This window comes from Lissotriton helveticus, chromosome 3_1 (assembly GCF_964261635.1).
Source record: "Lissotriton helveticus chromosome 3_1, aLisHel1.1, whole genome shotgun sequence".
NCBI classification, from domain to species: domain Eukaryota; kingdom Metazoa; phylum Chordata; class Amphibia; order Caudata; family Salamandridae; genus Lissotriton; species Lissotriton helveticus.
The window spans coordinates 2091049233-2091066876 of NC_136061.1; positions in this window are offsets into that span (position 1 = coordinate 2091049233).

Below are 17644 nucleotides of genomic sequence, written 5' to 3' on the forward strand. Positions count from 1 at the left end.
GCAGACATGTTTGAAAAGGCTAAAAGGCTCCTTAAGTTGGTGGCACAATCAGCGCTGTATGCACTCTAAATGTATTTCATTTACAGTCCATGGGTACATATAGTACCACTTTACTTAGAACTTACAAGTAAATTAAATGTGTTAATTGGGTGTAAGTCAATTTTACCATGTTTAAAGGAGAGAGGACAAACACTTTAGCACTGGTTAGCAGTGGCAAAGTGCACAGAGTCCTAAAGCCAACTAAAACGAGTACAGAAACGGGAGACGTGAAGGCAAGAAGTTTGGAAATTACTCTGCAGAGAGGACCAAGTCCAACACTCTTATATCAAACACAAACTGACAAGAACGTCGGCCAGTGGTGTAACACAGGCCTACACTGCCCCTTGGTGCAGGGGGGCCCCCTCCGCACATTACTCAGGACTTAGAACTCCATATTAAATCAAGCGGCCCCTCTCTGTACCTTGCAGGAGGGCCCCCTCAACTTTCATTATGCCACTGACGTTGGCGTACAAAAACCTACCTTTGGTAATCCTAAACTCATAGCCCAGGCATTTTGTTTAATCACCTCTTGATTTATCTGTGACATGGTGCAGTCATTCAGTGCTTTACATGGAAATACAGAAGAGTTGATTCTCTCTATTCAGAGTACCTATTTGCTCCTGAGAAGTGCCTATGCTCTCCCATTTAAGGTATTGCAGTAGAGCTGAAAAGTGCAAGTACTCTCCCTTCCAAATTAAAGAAAATAAGGTACTCAGTACCTGCTCCTTTAAAGCACTGCAGTCATTAGCTGCTATGTACTGTGTTTAGATCAGACGCATACTGTGTGCACACCTAAAAGAGCCAGCTGCAGTCAGCGGAACACCTAGCATTACTTCATAGAAGTGCATGCTGGGAAAAGCTCATTAAACAAATGAGGTGACAATGTATTCACCTCTATCTCTCCCTGCCTCTTAGATCGCAAACACAGGCTGTCAGCAGACACACAGCGATGATGTTCACGCGGCAGTAACAAGACAAACATCGAATATATCCTTTTGGAGGGTCTGTCTCACTGTCTCAACAAAATGCCATGTTGCGTCACCCCAGAGGTTTAGAAAAGCATATGAAAGGAAACAATGCGCCTCAGTGTGTACACGAGCAGCTGTTATTACAGACCCACAAAGTATTACAAGGTGTTGAGTCACTTGACATTCACAGAGGACCGTCGGTAATTATTTGGGATACAGGAAATTCTTCTTTGTTTTCCTTTCTTATTGTGGAGAAGTGTGGCTCAATGGTTAGAGCAGCAGACCCTGATGCAGAGATCTAGCCCAGGACCAAGGTTCAATTCCTTGCCTCGGCGGGTCTTGGGCTCAAAAATTCCACCGACCTGATAATTCTCTGCTCGGTACCTATTCCAATCATGGAGTCCCACTCTGGGCAATAGCTTGCTTAATCTCCACAACGCTAAGGATGTATCAATTTATTTAAGCTTTATTCTGTAAAATCTCTATCACTGATCAAGAAATCGAGCCATATTAAATGAATTCTTCTTCCAATATTTTTGCACAACTTAACAGTATATTTGTAAAGTGCATGTTTGCTGCAAAAGGGGCGTTTTGGTGCTGAATACCTATTTTTATTGCAACACGTCAGTGCCGTGGCATATATTTTATCAGTTAAAGAAGAATGAAAGGCTGATTGGACATGCCAGGATTCCTACCTGCGCCCGCAGGGTTAGTTACCTGCCCCTAGATTAGTAGTACTAGATATCAGTCAATGTTACCAGTTCTAATTATAGATTTTACGCCTTAGGTAGACCCCATTGTGCAGAGATTGGATTAGCTTGCATTCACAAAGCAGGTAGGTTCATCTTTTCTAAACGAGCTGTGATGTGTGACTGTTTCGAAGGTCTAGAAGAAAGAATACGCGAAAATGTTTTACTTTTTGAACATATTAAAAAGTAAGACCTACAAAAGGTGAAAGGGTGGGAGCACGTTTTGTGTGCATGTATTTAACTGCGTGCTAAGTGCAATGCGCATAGAGTAAAATAAATGTTTGGACGGGCGTGAAGTTGAGGCAGAACTTAAATGCATGGGTGGTGCAACAAAGTTTTGTCAAAAACTCCTTGTTGTTTGAGAAAGAGAGACACACATTTATTGGGATTTGGCGTAGGCCAGTGCAGCAAGGTAGAGGGCAGTACAGCAAGTCACCTTGCTGTGCTGCTCTACGACAAAGTGAAAGTGCAGGAATGCACCGTATGTATGCGATACTGTGCATTCTTGTCCTTTGCCCCTGCCCAGGCGCACTTTTGGCAGCCGAGCGCATATGCAGGCACCCTTGTGCCATGGTTCAAGAGTGACAGTGTTGTCGGCAGGAATACTTTTGTGTAGGAAGGGGCATCTTACTGCACAGAAACAACCCTAGGAGGTGTTTTCTTCTGTCGAGCTGTGCTGCAGCATGCAACACACATAGAAAGAGTAAAAAAACGAGCAAAGATAAAGTAATTTCTCCTTGTAGTGCCCCACTTGGGGAGGTGTAAGGATTTGGTCCTATCCCAGGTTTACATGGTCTTGTAAATCTGTCGAAGCGTCAGCATCCATGGATGTTGCGTGAGAACACCCACCCCAATGCCCATGAAACTCCTTCCGAACGCAGAGTAAGGCAATGCAGCGATTTACACTGCCTTGCCTTATTCCATATATATGAGGCCATTCAAAGCCACGCATAGTGGCTTTGTGTGACCTCAGAGATATGATTTTGTAATCTGCACTGTGGGAGCATCACAAAAGTGCCCCTCAGTGTTGTTCAAGGTAGAGAAGCAAACTGAAGCACGCTGCATCCATTTTTCCACCATTACTGGTAGAAGTATGGTTTGGTATTTCAATCAATCAGGGGTTTATAGAGCGCGCTAATCACCCATGAGGGTCTCAAGGCGCTACCTACTACCTGTGTTAGTGTGCCTAAGATGCAATGTGGCGTGTCTGGCTGTTGATCCAAGGATGCAATGCTGTGGTAGGGGAGAGTTCAGAGGACACAGTGTAGTTGGTACTCTTACGATGCAGTGCAGTGGCCCTAGGTAAACATCCCCAACATGCAGTGTACGGTGTCTAGGATAGAATGTAGTGTTATGTTTAAATTTGAACTTGCAGGTAATTCAGCTGTGTCAGACTTCCCATCCCTTATTGGCATGTGGAAACTGACTAAGACCGAACCCACATAATCTATTGCTAGAGCCCCAATATAGTAGAGAGCAACAGGAGTATAACCAATAGACCGGATTGAGATATGGGTATATATACGTTTTAGCAACAATATCTCAACCGGATTCAGTGAGGGACGCAAATACATGTGCATGTACAAGACATTACAAGGAAGCAAAAGAAGGAGAGACTCCCAATATCATTTTCGAAAAAGTGCTTGTGGCATCATATATTGAATTCACACTTTATACAGGACAGTTATAACAGCACTGTTGGCATAAAATGCGGTGGCAACCCAAGGGGGCTTTGTGAACTTGGTGCTCGTGAAACAAAGAGGGGCGGCCCGAGTGACAGGTGGAAAACACAGTGGAGGAGGCAAAGAGGGAGGGAGAGGTGTGGCGCCGCAGCCAGGGTGACTGACTCCGGAATCTGGGGATCACGGTACGATCCCCGGCGCCAGATTAGCCCAGCACCATGTGACTCTGGGCAATAGCTTGCTTAATCTTCCTGACGGCCCCCCAGTGCCTAGAGACCCTTACGGGTGATTGTGCGCTTTACAAATGTGGATTATTATTATTATTATTATAAGATACAAGGTGAAGAGCAATATATACAAAAGCAATGGTTCGTCATCAATGAATGGAAAACAGATAGTCGTTTGTGAACCAAAGTTGAGAGTGCGCCGTGAGTTGTGCTGTATATATATAAGATAACTAGATTCCAGTCGTAGATACTCTGGAAGCTGGTTCCAGAACTTGGCTGCATTATAGGAAAACCGCCGACCCCCAGTTCTTGACCGCTTGATCATAGGAACTACAAGTAGTCGTTTGTTATTGGACCTAAGAGTTCTATTGGGGCAGTATAATTGCAGCATTGACTGAAACAGAGAAGAACCCTTTCCAGAAATCGATTTATAGACAATACACATAGCCTTAAACCTAGTTCTTTCCTGGATAGGGAGCCAATGCAGCTGACCAAGAGCAGGTCTGGCTGAGACACGTTTGGGCGTGTTCATTAGAAGGCGAGTTGCACTATTCTAAACAATTTGCAGTATCTTAGTGGTTCCTAATGGTTGACGGCGTTTCGATCCTATGAAGTCAGGATCATCATCAGGACTGGGTTGCCAATTTGGAAAGTGATGTAGGTGAATAGTAGCAAGCTGGGTGGTCATGTACTATACAGGGCAGTTCGGGAGATCTGGAATCCGCATTCATAATGTATTGGGGGTCAAACGAAAAACGGTGGTGGATGGAGGCTCAGGGTCGGAGCCCTGATCCTCTGGGTTCCTCTGGCGGGGTCAAGGAGAAATTAGGAGCAGGGTCAGAACACGGATCCAATGCCGGGGTCCCGTAGCGGGTACCTTGATTCTAGAGTGTGTATGCCTCCGAGAAAATCCGGGGGCCGTCGGGTGGCTGCAGGGGGTCCGAGTCGACTACAGTCATGCCCGGTATGAAAAGAGCCCCAATATGATCACAAGTAATGTCAGATAGGAATCAGGCCTGTTGTTGCATACGAACCAATAGACCAGAGTAGTACTGCCATTCTTGCATAGCACCTACAAACCACCCAAGTCCTGGATCAAAGATTGGGTTGTATACACTGCATAAGTTCAAGATTTAAACTTCAAGTTATTTCCTGCAAAATACTTCTTTGAGGCAGTCTCTATTTCCTTAGAGACTATATCAGATGGTGAGTAGTCTTCAGGATTTACAAGGGTGAAGACAATGAGTGTTCCTAGAACTAAATCAATTACCATTGCATGAGACAGGACTTCTTCTGCATCTTCAAACACATACATCCTTTCAATGTGCTGGGTATTGTGATGATCCAAGTCATTCCATTCCCTTAAAATTAGAGCAAGTATCTTATTATATAATGGCAATGCCAAGAAGAAGGTCTATCCCATTTTGGGAACAATTTTAGATGCGTCTCCTTGGGTGGATGTACTAGGACCTGCTTTCTCCAAAACCGAGGTAGATGAGTCACTTAAATCTTGTGCATCATGTAGATCATTATTCTTTTTCTTCTTAGATCTCTCGGAGACAAAAACTAGCAGATATTACCCGTGGCTGATGAATTGAATTGAATATGCACTTGTATAGCGCATGGCTACCCAAGGGCATCCCAGCGCTTATCGTGCCACCTTGCACACCTAATCTGATCATGGAAAGAGGAAGATTTTAAGTGGAAGGAGGAAAGAGAAAGGTTTTAAGCTGCTTCCTAAATCTAAGATAACTAGATTCCAGTCGTAGGTACTCTGGAAGCTGGTTCCAGAACTTGGCTGCATTATAGGAAAACCGCCGACCCCCTGTTCTTGACCGCTTGATCATAGGAACTACAAGTAGTCATTTGTTATTGGACCTAAGAGTTCTATTGGGGCAGTATAATTGCAGCATTGACTGAAACAGAGAAGAACCCTTTCCAGAAATCGATTTATAGACAATACACATAGCCTTAAACCTAGTTCTTTCCTCGATAGGGAGCCAATGCAGCTGACCAAGAGCAGGTCTGGCTGAGACACGTTTGGGCGTGTTCATTAGAAGGCGAGTTGCACTATTCTGAACAATTTGCAGTATCATAGTGGTTCCTAATGGAGCACCCAAATAGACTGTATTCGCATAGTCAAGGCGAGATAATATGAGTGCCTGGACCAAAATACAAACTGGCGTCAAAAGGAAGAAGGGAGAGAATCTTTCTTAGCATCCTTAGTAGTCCATAGCGGTTATCGTACCTCTCAGCACCAAACCTCAGCGCCGTGATATCCTACCCAGGATGATTGTTAGCGCTTTATAAATAAATTAAATAAATAAATAAATAAATAAATAAATAGCAATTTGCTGTGACTTTGCAAGCCTGTATTTTGAAATCCAAATTGCAGTCAAACCAAATTCCCAGGCTCTTAATTTGTTCATTTGTTTCCATGGCTGATGAGGTGCAGCCATGGAAAAATGTCTGGAAATAGTTCTCATTTCTCTGTCTTCTCCCTCCTATAATACAGGTGAATCATGCTTTTTTCCCCTTCCACAATGAAACAAAAATAAGCCACAGCATCCCATACATAAAATAAAATAATAGTAGGAATCTGACTATAAATACACCATCCTTATGACTAAAGCACTGCATAATAGGAAAATGAAACCATTTCTAATGCTCCTTCTTCCGTACCTTTTTTTGGGCCAGTCAGCCTGCTGAACCAACAGGCAGGAACAAGTACAAAGTGGTAAGGAACACAAGCATTTTGTATTCACTTCTATAGCACAAGATTAAATTCTCTCTAATGGTCTCCTCCAATTCCCCTGTAGTGCATTCACTTTTGCTGGAAAGATCGTATTTTGAGCTCTCCAGTCCAATCAGCAGGGAAGTGAGAGACTCAGATGTTTCTCCTAAACCTCCATTGCTTCAATGACGTGGGAGAATTCACCATATCCACCATCAAACCTCAAAAGTCCATCTGACTCCGGAAGTAAAGAGAACCATGATGCACAGAAGAGGAGGTCCACTTGTGCGGACATGTTATAGTTCTTCATTCTCTCTGAGGTTCTAATTATTTTCTTCATGACATCTTATTTCAACCTCAACCCGAATGCCACAGAGCTGGAGGGAATAATCAAGAAAGGGTGGAAGCCAATGACCCACATCCGACTGGACATGGAAGAAAATCCATGTTCAGGATATCCTGTCCTGAAAGATAGGAGTGAAATAGTATGTTCTGAAGGTTGACAGTCCTGTTATATAGTCCATGCAATGATGGCAAGATAATCAGGCGCAATTAGAATGTTTGTTTTGAATTGTCTATGACTGTTTGAGTGAGGCAGGCACACCTCATTAGATAATGAAGGAAACGAGGAAGAAACATATAGAATTATAAAGGTAACAGTTAATCACGGGGATGTTTTTCGCTCTGGGGTTCTGAGTGACATCAAATAGACAATGAGACCGAAGCCCAAGTTGTCTGTGATGTCACTCAAAACTCCTATGATGGATTACATAATGAATCATTCATAATATAGCCTGCTTTCAGTGCTGCCCAAAATGTACAATAACACTGCCCTCCTACCACCCACCCTCACCAGTCTATGTGCCCTCTCCTGCAGAAGCTGTGCTCCATGGTTTTCAGCCCTGCTCTGACAGCTCTTCGAGAGCCCTGCCAGAGTAGCCTGGCATCCCTTAGTGATGTAGCAACAGTGAGTAACAGCTTTTGTTAACAATGGTTGCCACATCATAACAGTGAGTTACTGGATTTGAAAACAGTTAATCACTCTACTGGCTCTCCACCAGGCCCATGCATAACAAAGAGATAAAGGGTTACTGCATCTAGGATGTAGTGATCTAGCACTAGGTTTAACAAGGTGTACGAGCAAACACTGTAGCACAAACTTCATGTACAGAAGGCACATACCAATCAATCAATCAATAAATCATAATACTTTATTTGGTATGGAAAAATACCATAAAAGTACAGATAAAATACATCATGATATAAAACAAGACAGTACGGCGCTTAAAATAGTACATATTCAGATCATCCGCGATTAAGAATCACCCCCCCTCATCAAATTCATTCTTAGGGCCATTAGAGGACAAACATCACGGGCCACATATGTTCACCTGATGCCCCTTGTTGTTCTAAGCCTGACAGCTGCCCTTAAAAAAATTGCAGTGCAGAACAGGGTTAATGCGTCTGTGGACAATTTTAAAAATATCAGGGCCACCCTTGCATGTTTAAATCTAGCACTCTTTAAAATACTTTAAAAAAAGAAACTCCTAGGTTGTGAATACAAAGGACATAATAAAACAAAGTGAAGGGTATCCTGTGGAGACCGATGGTCGCAGCCACACGGACCCTTCAGCTCTATAGACGAAGTATATCCTGCTGGGTCAGCTAGTATTTGGTGCAAAAGATTAAACCTAAACCGTGTCATAATAAATCTGTTGTTGGCATTATGAAAATATGTTAGGTAAGGCTCAATACCCACGCATGTTTTGGTCAGGAGATGTTCTCTCACTGTCGGCTTAATCAGCTCCCTATCTTCCCTGAGTGTTATGACATGCTTGAGGAACCGGTCCTTAACCAGGGCCTTATCCTACATAGATATTTTTGAGGGATTGTTAAAAAGATCTGTCTCCGTCACATACTTGAGCCATGAAATGTTCAACCCCCGGTCGCGGGCAAGGCAGTCTGCTATGATCTGCCTACTGAATGTGGCCTCCGTATTTGCCCAGATTTTGGCCCAGCAGACTAGGGGTTTGACTACCAGCCTATCCCTGATGTAACTGCCGCCAAGTTCTTCGTGGATAATGTGGGAAGGTGTGCTCTGAGGCACTTTAAGTAAGCTCCGAAGATACTTATTTTCCTCTATTTGTAAATGCTGCGAATCAATGAATCCCCATACCTCGCTTCCATAGAGAACCTTGGCACAACACATAGAGCTGTTTATACAGAATTTGCTCCGGTGACCAACGGCCTAACCTTCGTGCAAAATTCATGATCGACCCAGAGCAACTAGCTAACGTACGGCATTTCGCCTATAAAAGATCTTTAAAATTTAAACGTCCATCAAATAAAATCCCCAGGTACGAAAAAGAGTCCACCTTTGCCAAGCGGTGAGAGCCAATCATGTAATCATACTTTTTGCTTGTTTTTATGCAACTTCCAAAATGTACGACTTGGATAGATTGGGTGACAGATCTAAGTTCTGCATAAAGGAAACAAAGCCGTCTATCAGACCCTGAAGCCCTTTGGGTGTACGGGCAAGGAGAACCGCGACATCCGCATAGAGCAGGACAGGGATCCCTATTGAACCAATCCTCGGTGTGTCAACCTTTAAAGTGCTAACTGCCTGGTCCAAACTATTTATGTACAAAGTAAATAAAAAAGGGGTCAGGATGCAACCCTGTCTGACCCCGCTTAAGCATGGGAAAGGGTCGGTGGTACTGCCCTCCTGGTTGTATCTAACTGTGGTGGTAGTGTTCTTATGCAAATCTTTTAAAATGTTAATAAGTCCGGGGTCCACGCCAAGGCCACCCATGATTACCCATAATTTCCTGCGGTTAACTCAGTCAAAAGCCGCCATCAAGTCCATGAATGCCAGGTACACAGTTTCTTGGCTAGCAACAGTGTACTTGGCTACCAGTAAGTATAAGTTAAGAAATTGATCGGTGGTTGACTTTCCTGGCCTAAAGCCATATTGGGTGTCAGTTATGATTTGCTGATCCTCAGCCCAGTCCATTAACCGGCTGAGGATAACCTGTCCTAAAACTTTTGCTGACACGTCAATTAAGGAAATGGGACGGTAACAAAGTGGGCTATCCTTGTTGCCTTTTTTAAAAATAGGAACAATCGTGGCTGTGGACCAGGATGGCGGCGTGCCTATGTCTACTGCTGCGTTAATGACTCTGGTCAGGATTGGTGCCCAAAGATCTACTTTGCTCAAAAAAAGATCAGGTGGGATCCCGTCAGGACCCGGGGCCTTGTGTCAGGTCAGGCCTTCAAATCCTGCCTTGATCTCACCCAGAGAGAAATTTATCGGGTTGATGGTCTCTTCCCCCCCATCATCCTCTGGCTGGGCTTCGGCCAAGCAGGGATTGTAGAGCCCATAAAAATGCTCATGCCATATCTCCGGCAGGATGTTATTGGCTACCCTGGGTTTCTTTGCCTCTTGAAAGCAAGGATTGTTTATAACTTTACAAAAGGCAGTTGTGTCCTTTAGCTCTATTGCTTCCCTTAGGTCCTCCCAAGCCTATTTTTGTAATTTGGATTTTTACTGCCAATTTGTAATTTATCCTGCAAATGGTCACCCTGCTCTTGTCTCTTGGGGAGGATTTTAGAGCAACTTTCAGCTCTCTCAGGGCATGGGAGCACTGTTGGTCAAACCACCTTGGGTCATTCGATCTAGCTTTGTGTGTTGTTGTCCTGAGCAGAAATGCAGTGTTCTTAAGCGCCTCCCGGCGCTTTGCGGCGTGCGTGGGCAGCGTTTGTGCCGCTAATAATGCTGGGGCTTGTAGTCCCTGCCGGCAAACTCTGCTCACGGCCAGAACCGAGAGTGTAGGCTGCCCAAATGTCTCTCTTGGCGGTGGCGGCAGGGCTGCAAAATGCAGAAATGCAGACGCAACAGGTAAGTGGCACCAAGTAGAAAAGGCACATACTCATGGTGCAAACTTCATTCTACTTATATCAGACGTTTATAAATCAGTAATTTACTCTAATCAGAACAATGACTTCACATTCAAGCAGATTTTCAAAAGTGCTTGCTAAACGATCTCATTTTCAAGCTTGCAGTCATAAAACCAGTGGCGTAATGAAACTTGAGGGAGGGAGGGGGCTGCAAAGTACAATTTGGGCACTCCCCCCTCCCCTGGACTTCGTCAGGAGCGCTCAGGCCAGGGGCCCGCCGCCCGTGCCCAGACACAGAAAGGGCCTCCTGGCGATCGCCCTCTGCACCTAGGGGGCTCATTTTGCACCGCTGTATAACCCAATAGAATCACTTTGTCCTTTGTCCTCTCTCGGCCTTATATCATAAAATAAGCACTCTAACTAATCGGTTTGTTTTGAAAATAATAAAATCAGATTTTATATCATAGGTTACTGGTTAAGCAAAAGTTTCATTTTAAATCCCTTAGGGCCAGATGTAGGTAATTTTTATTTACCGACCTCTTAAATACCGAGTCACACCGACTCGGTATTTAAGAGGTCGGAAAATAAAAATACCGAGATGTAGGTAATTGCAGATGTGCAATTACCGAATCGGAAACAGTCGGTAATTTCCGATGTGGTAAATACCGACCAGTTAATGCCCATGCATTCCTATGGGCTTTGAAGCCCATAGGATTGATTGGGCATATACCGGTCGGTATTTACCACATCGGAAAATACCGACTGTCACAAGGGTGCAGGGGGTGTCACTTTGACACCCTCTGGCACCCCCAAAAGAGGCTCGGGTGCCATGTGGCAGGCATACCTGCCCTAAGGGCAGGTCTGCCTGTCATATGGCATAGGTGTGCATGCACACATGTGCATGCACACCAGAAACGGTATTTCACCATCAAGTAGTATTTGATGGTAAAATACCGATGTGGTACTGCTTGTGGGACTCAGAAGAGTCCCACCTACATACCAATTGTCCGGAATCAGTAATGATACCGACTCGGTATTTTACATACTGGGTAAATTTACCTACCGGTAAATTTACCGAGTCTGTAAATTACAGGGACCTACATGTCAAATTGCTTTTACCGGGTGGTAACGGCCGAATTCGGCCGTTACCACCCGGTAAAAGCCTACCTACATCTGGCCCTTAGTCTTGTGCAGAAGTCGGTATTTGGTACGTGGGCTACGGTTTACCTCAACATTTCCAGTTTTTGAAATTAAAATATTATCTATTTTAATTTATTTCAAGTTGTTGTCTCCAAAATGAATGTGAACATCAGCGGAAGCGCTTTTTCTGCAGCTGCTGCAAAGCACAGGACAATTCGGATGGGCATGCTTGTCATACACCGGTTCGTGTTTGAAAGGACAAAATCGCCTGATGAAGGGCTGTGTCCCGAAATGCATTGGGATTGATTTAAAAAGTGGAAAAGCTATTTACGGTTCTACGTGTGAACACAATGAACGTGACATCAAAGTCATGATTCAATAAAGTGTAAGAATTTAAAAGCTTCTGAATAATTTGACACCATTGATATATTTCTTGGTGGTGCTAAGTAGGGGCGTTGATCTAATTTTAGACAACAAATTTACTTAACTTTTTGGATTTTATGCCAGGATCAAAGGGCTATACCCACTGGCACACTACCCCCGGTTCGCCCTTTTGAAAAATCAAAACAACATTGTTTTAATAGAGAGTGCCACATTGCAAAAAAGCTCCATTTGATCCACAAGAGAGACCCATTATGACATCACCCACGACTTGCTCCACTAACCAATGATGTACCAACAATGAGGTAATCAGAATGTTGCTTTATTTGATCACGTCTGAGTCGACAATCGAGACTCAATGTGACTTTATCCAATACTAGGGCTGTTGTACCACCAACAACGACATCATCAGTGTTGCTTTGATCATGTCTGGCTTGAAAATGGAGACTCATTGTGACATCATCCATTAATAGGACTGACAGCCATCCATGCATGCACCACCAACAATGATGGTGTCAGAATGTCACTTTGATTAGTGCCTGGCTGTCTTCACTTACTACAAAGCCACTTTCGTTGATATTGACCACGTGTGCAGCTCATTTCACGGATTGACCTGTCTTGTCTTTCGATATTTTACCAATCACACACCTCAGCAGGAAATGGTGGGATCGACTACCACATTTTCTTGCAAAAAGAAGGTGTACATTTAATTTACTGTATATGTGGCAGCACAAATATATATGTATATTTCACCACATGTATGCTAATGGTGAACACGTAAAGCTGTTCAAATGAAAACGTGTGAAAGGACAGTAGGTTTAAGTATACATTCAGTGCAAGGGAAACAAGATCTTTCCAGACAGGAAAAATCTGGAATGGAGAGTAGCTCCACGAAGCTGTGTAGCCGACACGGTGCTTGGAGTATCAGATATTCATAGCTGTCAACTGGGTTCACCCAACTAAAATGAATGAAGAGGGAAAATTGATACATTTCACACCTTTTTGGCAGCATTTCATTAATTTTTCAAACTCGTCTTTCATTTTAACTCGCATGGTGAAATGATTCGGTTGCAGCCTCGGGCCGGAAGGAGTCCCTGTGATCGGATGTGATGTGCAGCCCAAATATGAAAAGGGCCCTGGACTCACCCCCGCTGCTCCATACTTCCAGGGCTCGAGCACTTCTACACAGGAGACCAGGACCACAGGGCAATTTTAACCAGAGAGGCTCGCATGACCCGGTAAAATAAATAAAATAAAACAAAGTGGCCAGATTGTTTTTTAACACTCAAGCAAGCACCTAGCGCCACTTTACAGAGTTTTCCATTGAAGTACTACTTTCGTTTCTGGTTTTTTTCAACAGCATTGGTTTCTCCTGTGTTCTGTGATGCGCGTGCAGCTCTGGATCCACACACCTAGGGTGACCAACCATCCGTAATTTCATGGACCATCCGTAATTTGAACCTCACGTCTGCTGTCTATGACGATCCCTTTTACAGACACCTTTTATCCGTAATTTTGGGCATTGCAGGGAGCAGAGCTGTTCCCCTGATGTGGCCGCCGCACACTCATCCTCGGAGCAGGAGAGTAGCCCCACCCCACCCATTGTCATTCTGTATGCACAGCTCTTAAAATACATGACCCAACTGGTCAACCCGGACCAGGCAGGGTTTGTCCCTGCCGGAACACTACACATAATTTGCGCAGACTTGCACATGTCTGGCACATGCCAAATTTACGGGAGGTGGATTGGGCTCCATGCCTCCCGGATATTCGACAGTCCTTCAATTCTGTTGAATGGGACTATATATGGATGATGCTTGGTGGGATGGGATTGGGAGATAACTATTTGAAATGGTTAAAATTGCTCTATGTTGAACCAACGGCTCGAGTTCGCCTTCGCAACCAGGTATCAGATAGTTTAGAACTTCAGAGAGGTACCCGACAGGGATGCCCCTTATTGCTGCTCCTTTTCGCCCTTGCGATGGAGCCCTTGGCGATTACCCTGAGATGCAGGTTAGAGCGATGGGGGATTCGGCTGGGGACGACGATTCATGTGGTGTCAATGTATGCCGATGACATGTTGGTATACCTTCGGCATCCTAAGGAGGCGGTCCCAGAGCTCCTTTGGGAGCTAACTGGCTTTGGTAAAATATCAGGGCTTTGCCTTAACCCTGGGAAGTCTAAACTCTTCCCAATGGGAAGCCTGGAGGACAAGGAGAAGGACCAGTTGCCCATGGTGGGGATGACTTGGGTTAGAGACACAGTTCGCTATCTTGGGGTCAGGCTGGCGCATACACAGGAGGCCTACCTAGAAAGCAATATAGAGAAATGTGTGGAGGGTATCCACAAATCAATCAAGTTCTGGCAGGATCTGCCCTTGTCCCTGATGCGGCGAGTAGCCCTAATAAAAATGGTAATTCTTCCACAATGCTTATATACTATGCAGAATTCCCTCTATCGTATTCAGCGGGCATATTTTCACCCGCTGGACAGTCTATTGGTTGATCTGTTATGGGGATCCAAGAGGAAAAGGGTGAAACTGCATACACTACAGAGGACGTGGGAACAAGGGAGTAGGCGGAATGTTTGAGTTAGGTAGGGGCAATACCTTCAATATGCAAAGATTTCAGCGGTCGCATGAGAGGTGTGGCTGGCATTCCCAGAGGAGCCACCCATCACTGCCATGCTTCAGGCTCTCGTGACCTTGGCAAGGGGCCATAGGCTGGTATTTCATATTTACAGGGCATTGAGGGGGGACCATGCTGCGCACCCGCTCCCGATTCAAGCTAAGTGGAACGCAGTATTGGAAGAACCTTTAACGGACACGGAATGGCAAAGGGTACATGAAGGGGTTAAGCAACTAAGTTATAACACTAGATTTAAACTTACCGAATTCAATATTATCCATCAAACCTATATGACACCAAGTGAAACACCAAAAAATATACCCGGACCGTCTTGCTAGTTGTCCCAAATGTGGTTGCGATGAAGCCCAGTTCTTGCACATGATATGGGATTGTCCAGAGCTACATCTCTTCTGGGGAGCAATACTGGAGAGCTTCCAACGGGTAACAGGGAGGACACTACCCCAATCAATTAGGGAGGTCTTGCTGGGTCTTCTCCCTAAACCTAAAGGGAAAAACCTTACACGTAGGTTCCTCCAGTTGGGACTGGTGTTGGTTCAAAGAACGATTGCAATTAGTTGGATGGGTTTGGTGCCCCCCACATTGGAAAACTGGGCCGGGGACTAGTGGGAATGGGCGACGTCAGAGTTAATTTGAATGAGGCGTGTTTGAAAGGATGACAAGCTAGAAGAAGATGCGAGCGCCTGGTATATTATGATCACAGAAATCCCCATGAGAGAGGGCCTCACCTCACAACTGTCAGGAGAACAGCACATTGAATGTGACAGGTCGGATGAGGAGGCGCAACCACAGGACAAGAATAAAGTTATTGTGTTATGATTTCCTTTCATAAGAATTACCGGCTTACGTTCAAATACAGTACTAAGTGTATTAAAGCAAGATTTCGGTTGTGAAGAAATCTATCCCTTTTTTTTTTTTTTTTAAGATTTTTATTGAGTTCTTGGCAAAGATTCAACAAGATAATGATGACAAAATATCCAAAAGATTCACAATCCCACAACTGCGTCTGAACATGATCAACAACGATGCATTTAAATCCCCCTAATAAGTACATAAAGCATGAAGGATTATATTTCAACATAAACATTATATTCCAAATATCCAGCTCCGACTAATATCTCAGTCAAAATAATCTTTCCAGATTTTAGTAAATTTACGCAAAGCTCCCATCCTTTTTGCATACAAATATTCACTGCTCCTAACTCTCTTAATTTTTTGAAAGCACTCATCTACCGTTGGTATTATTTCTGTTTTCCAGTATTTAAGAATCAGAGCTCTGGCAATTGCAACAATAATATACAGAAGCTTCACTAAGGAATCGTCCAAATTAAGCTCTGGATCAATCCCAAGTATGAATAAATTATTATAACTAACAATCGTGAAATGTAAATATTGAGGCAGTATAGAAAACATATTTTCCCAAAATACCTTAATTTTGGGGCAAAAGGCAATAATATGCGACCAATTAGCTAAGTCCGGTTGAGTGCATCTAAAGCAGGTAGGCAACGTATTACTATACATTTTTGAAATGACTGCAGGTGTGTAATACAGAAGCCATTTGCTAAAGAAAAGCATACGTCTCCAATTGGCGCCTCTAAGAACCGTGACGTTGAATTTATTTAGGGTTTTCCAGGATGTATCTTTTAAGTTAAAGCTTTCATGCTTTTGCCACTTTTTAATCGCTTTAGCACTTATATCCTCCTCCCTACTTTGCGGCAGACTTTTCCTCCATACTCCCGCCCTCTTAAATACTGGGGACCAAAAAAGATCATTCGTTAAATTAGGAATTTGACTTATCTGTGTTATGTCTATATAGCCCAATAACCTGTTTAGTACCACATATGAGCCCATAAGAAGAAAGTTTCCACGTATTAGCAAAGACATCTCGTCGAGAGTCAACCAGACGCCATTTTTAGTAAAATTAGATAAATTAGTGAACCCAAATCTAGCCCAATTGAATATAGTACCTGATTCTAGTCTGGTCCCCATTCCAAAGACAGCCTCTCTTAATGGAGTTACTAAGGTCAGGAGAGATAGTGAGTACCTTTTCAACATAACATCTCGCTTTTTGAGAAACCAGCTCAAAGTCTTATATCTGACTAATTTGGGTGATTTGAAGATCGAGAGTGGAGAAGGAATCTTTGTTTCTTTACAAATTAAATCAAAAAAGAAATTAATAAATAAAACATCTCTAGCTGCTGGATATTTAAATCTGGAGAGATACTGAGCAAAATATGCATAATAATAATCTTTCAAATTTGGTAAGCCAGACCACCTTTCTATAGCTATTCGTGGGGTCTTTTTAGCCCAGACGAAAGCTGAAAAAAGGGATTGAACTCTTGAAAAAAAATAGCCTGGAAGGGAGCAGGAAATGGTGGAAAACAAAAAATTAAATAGAGGGAGTATTGACATTTTAATTAATGCCACTCGGCCTAGAATGGATAAAGACAGTGCTTCCCATCTAAAAAACATATCGCGCACTTTCCGAATTAAGGGCTCAAAGTTCAGCATATATAAATCACGTACCGAAGATGTGAAATATACCCCTAAATACCTTCCCCAAATCTATCCCTTGACAGGATTGCATTATTTCTTTGAGTAGTTCTCTCCTATCCACACTTGTTTTAGAAATGTAAATATTCAGAATGTACTGTACTGTGTTTTTGAGCGTTTACAAATCACCATAAAAAATTTCAATACAAAAAAAAAAATCTTTTGTGAAAACCCATCCTGGACCATAGCTTGCTTGAAACAGCAGGATTCTCACCCACTGACTGAAGGTTCCATTAGCATCAGGAGCAGCTTTAACACACCCTTCCTTGTGATAACGCCTATCCTATTTAAAATATAGTCAATAATTCATTCACCATCTGAAATGGTGCAAACATTTTCTGCACATCTTGTAAAATAAAATTCTACCTGAAAGTGAGCTTCCCACACACTGATTTAGGCATTTCATGACCTTGTGCATTCACTACGTACTATCAAATGGTGGTATCCAATTGCATCTGCCTTACCTTGCATTGCAGGAGTGCTAGCCCATCCCACTCTCGTGACAGATCGATAGCACAGAGGTAGGCGAGCCAGCCTGCCACGTGGCGGCATAAGACCACAGCAGGAGAGCCCCGGCATGAAGATGGGAAGAGATAAGACCATTCAATTCAGGGTGCATTTCTTGATCC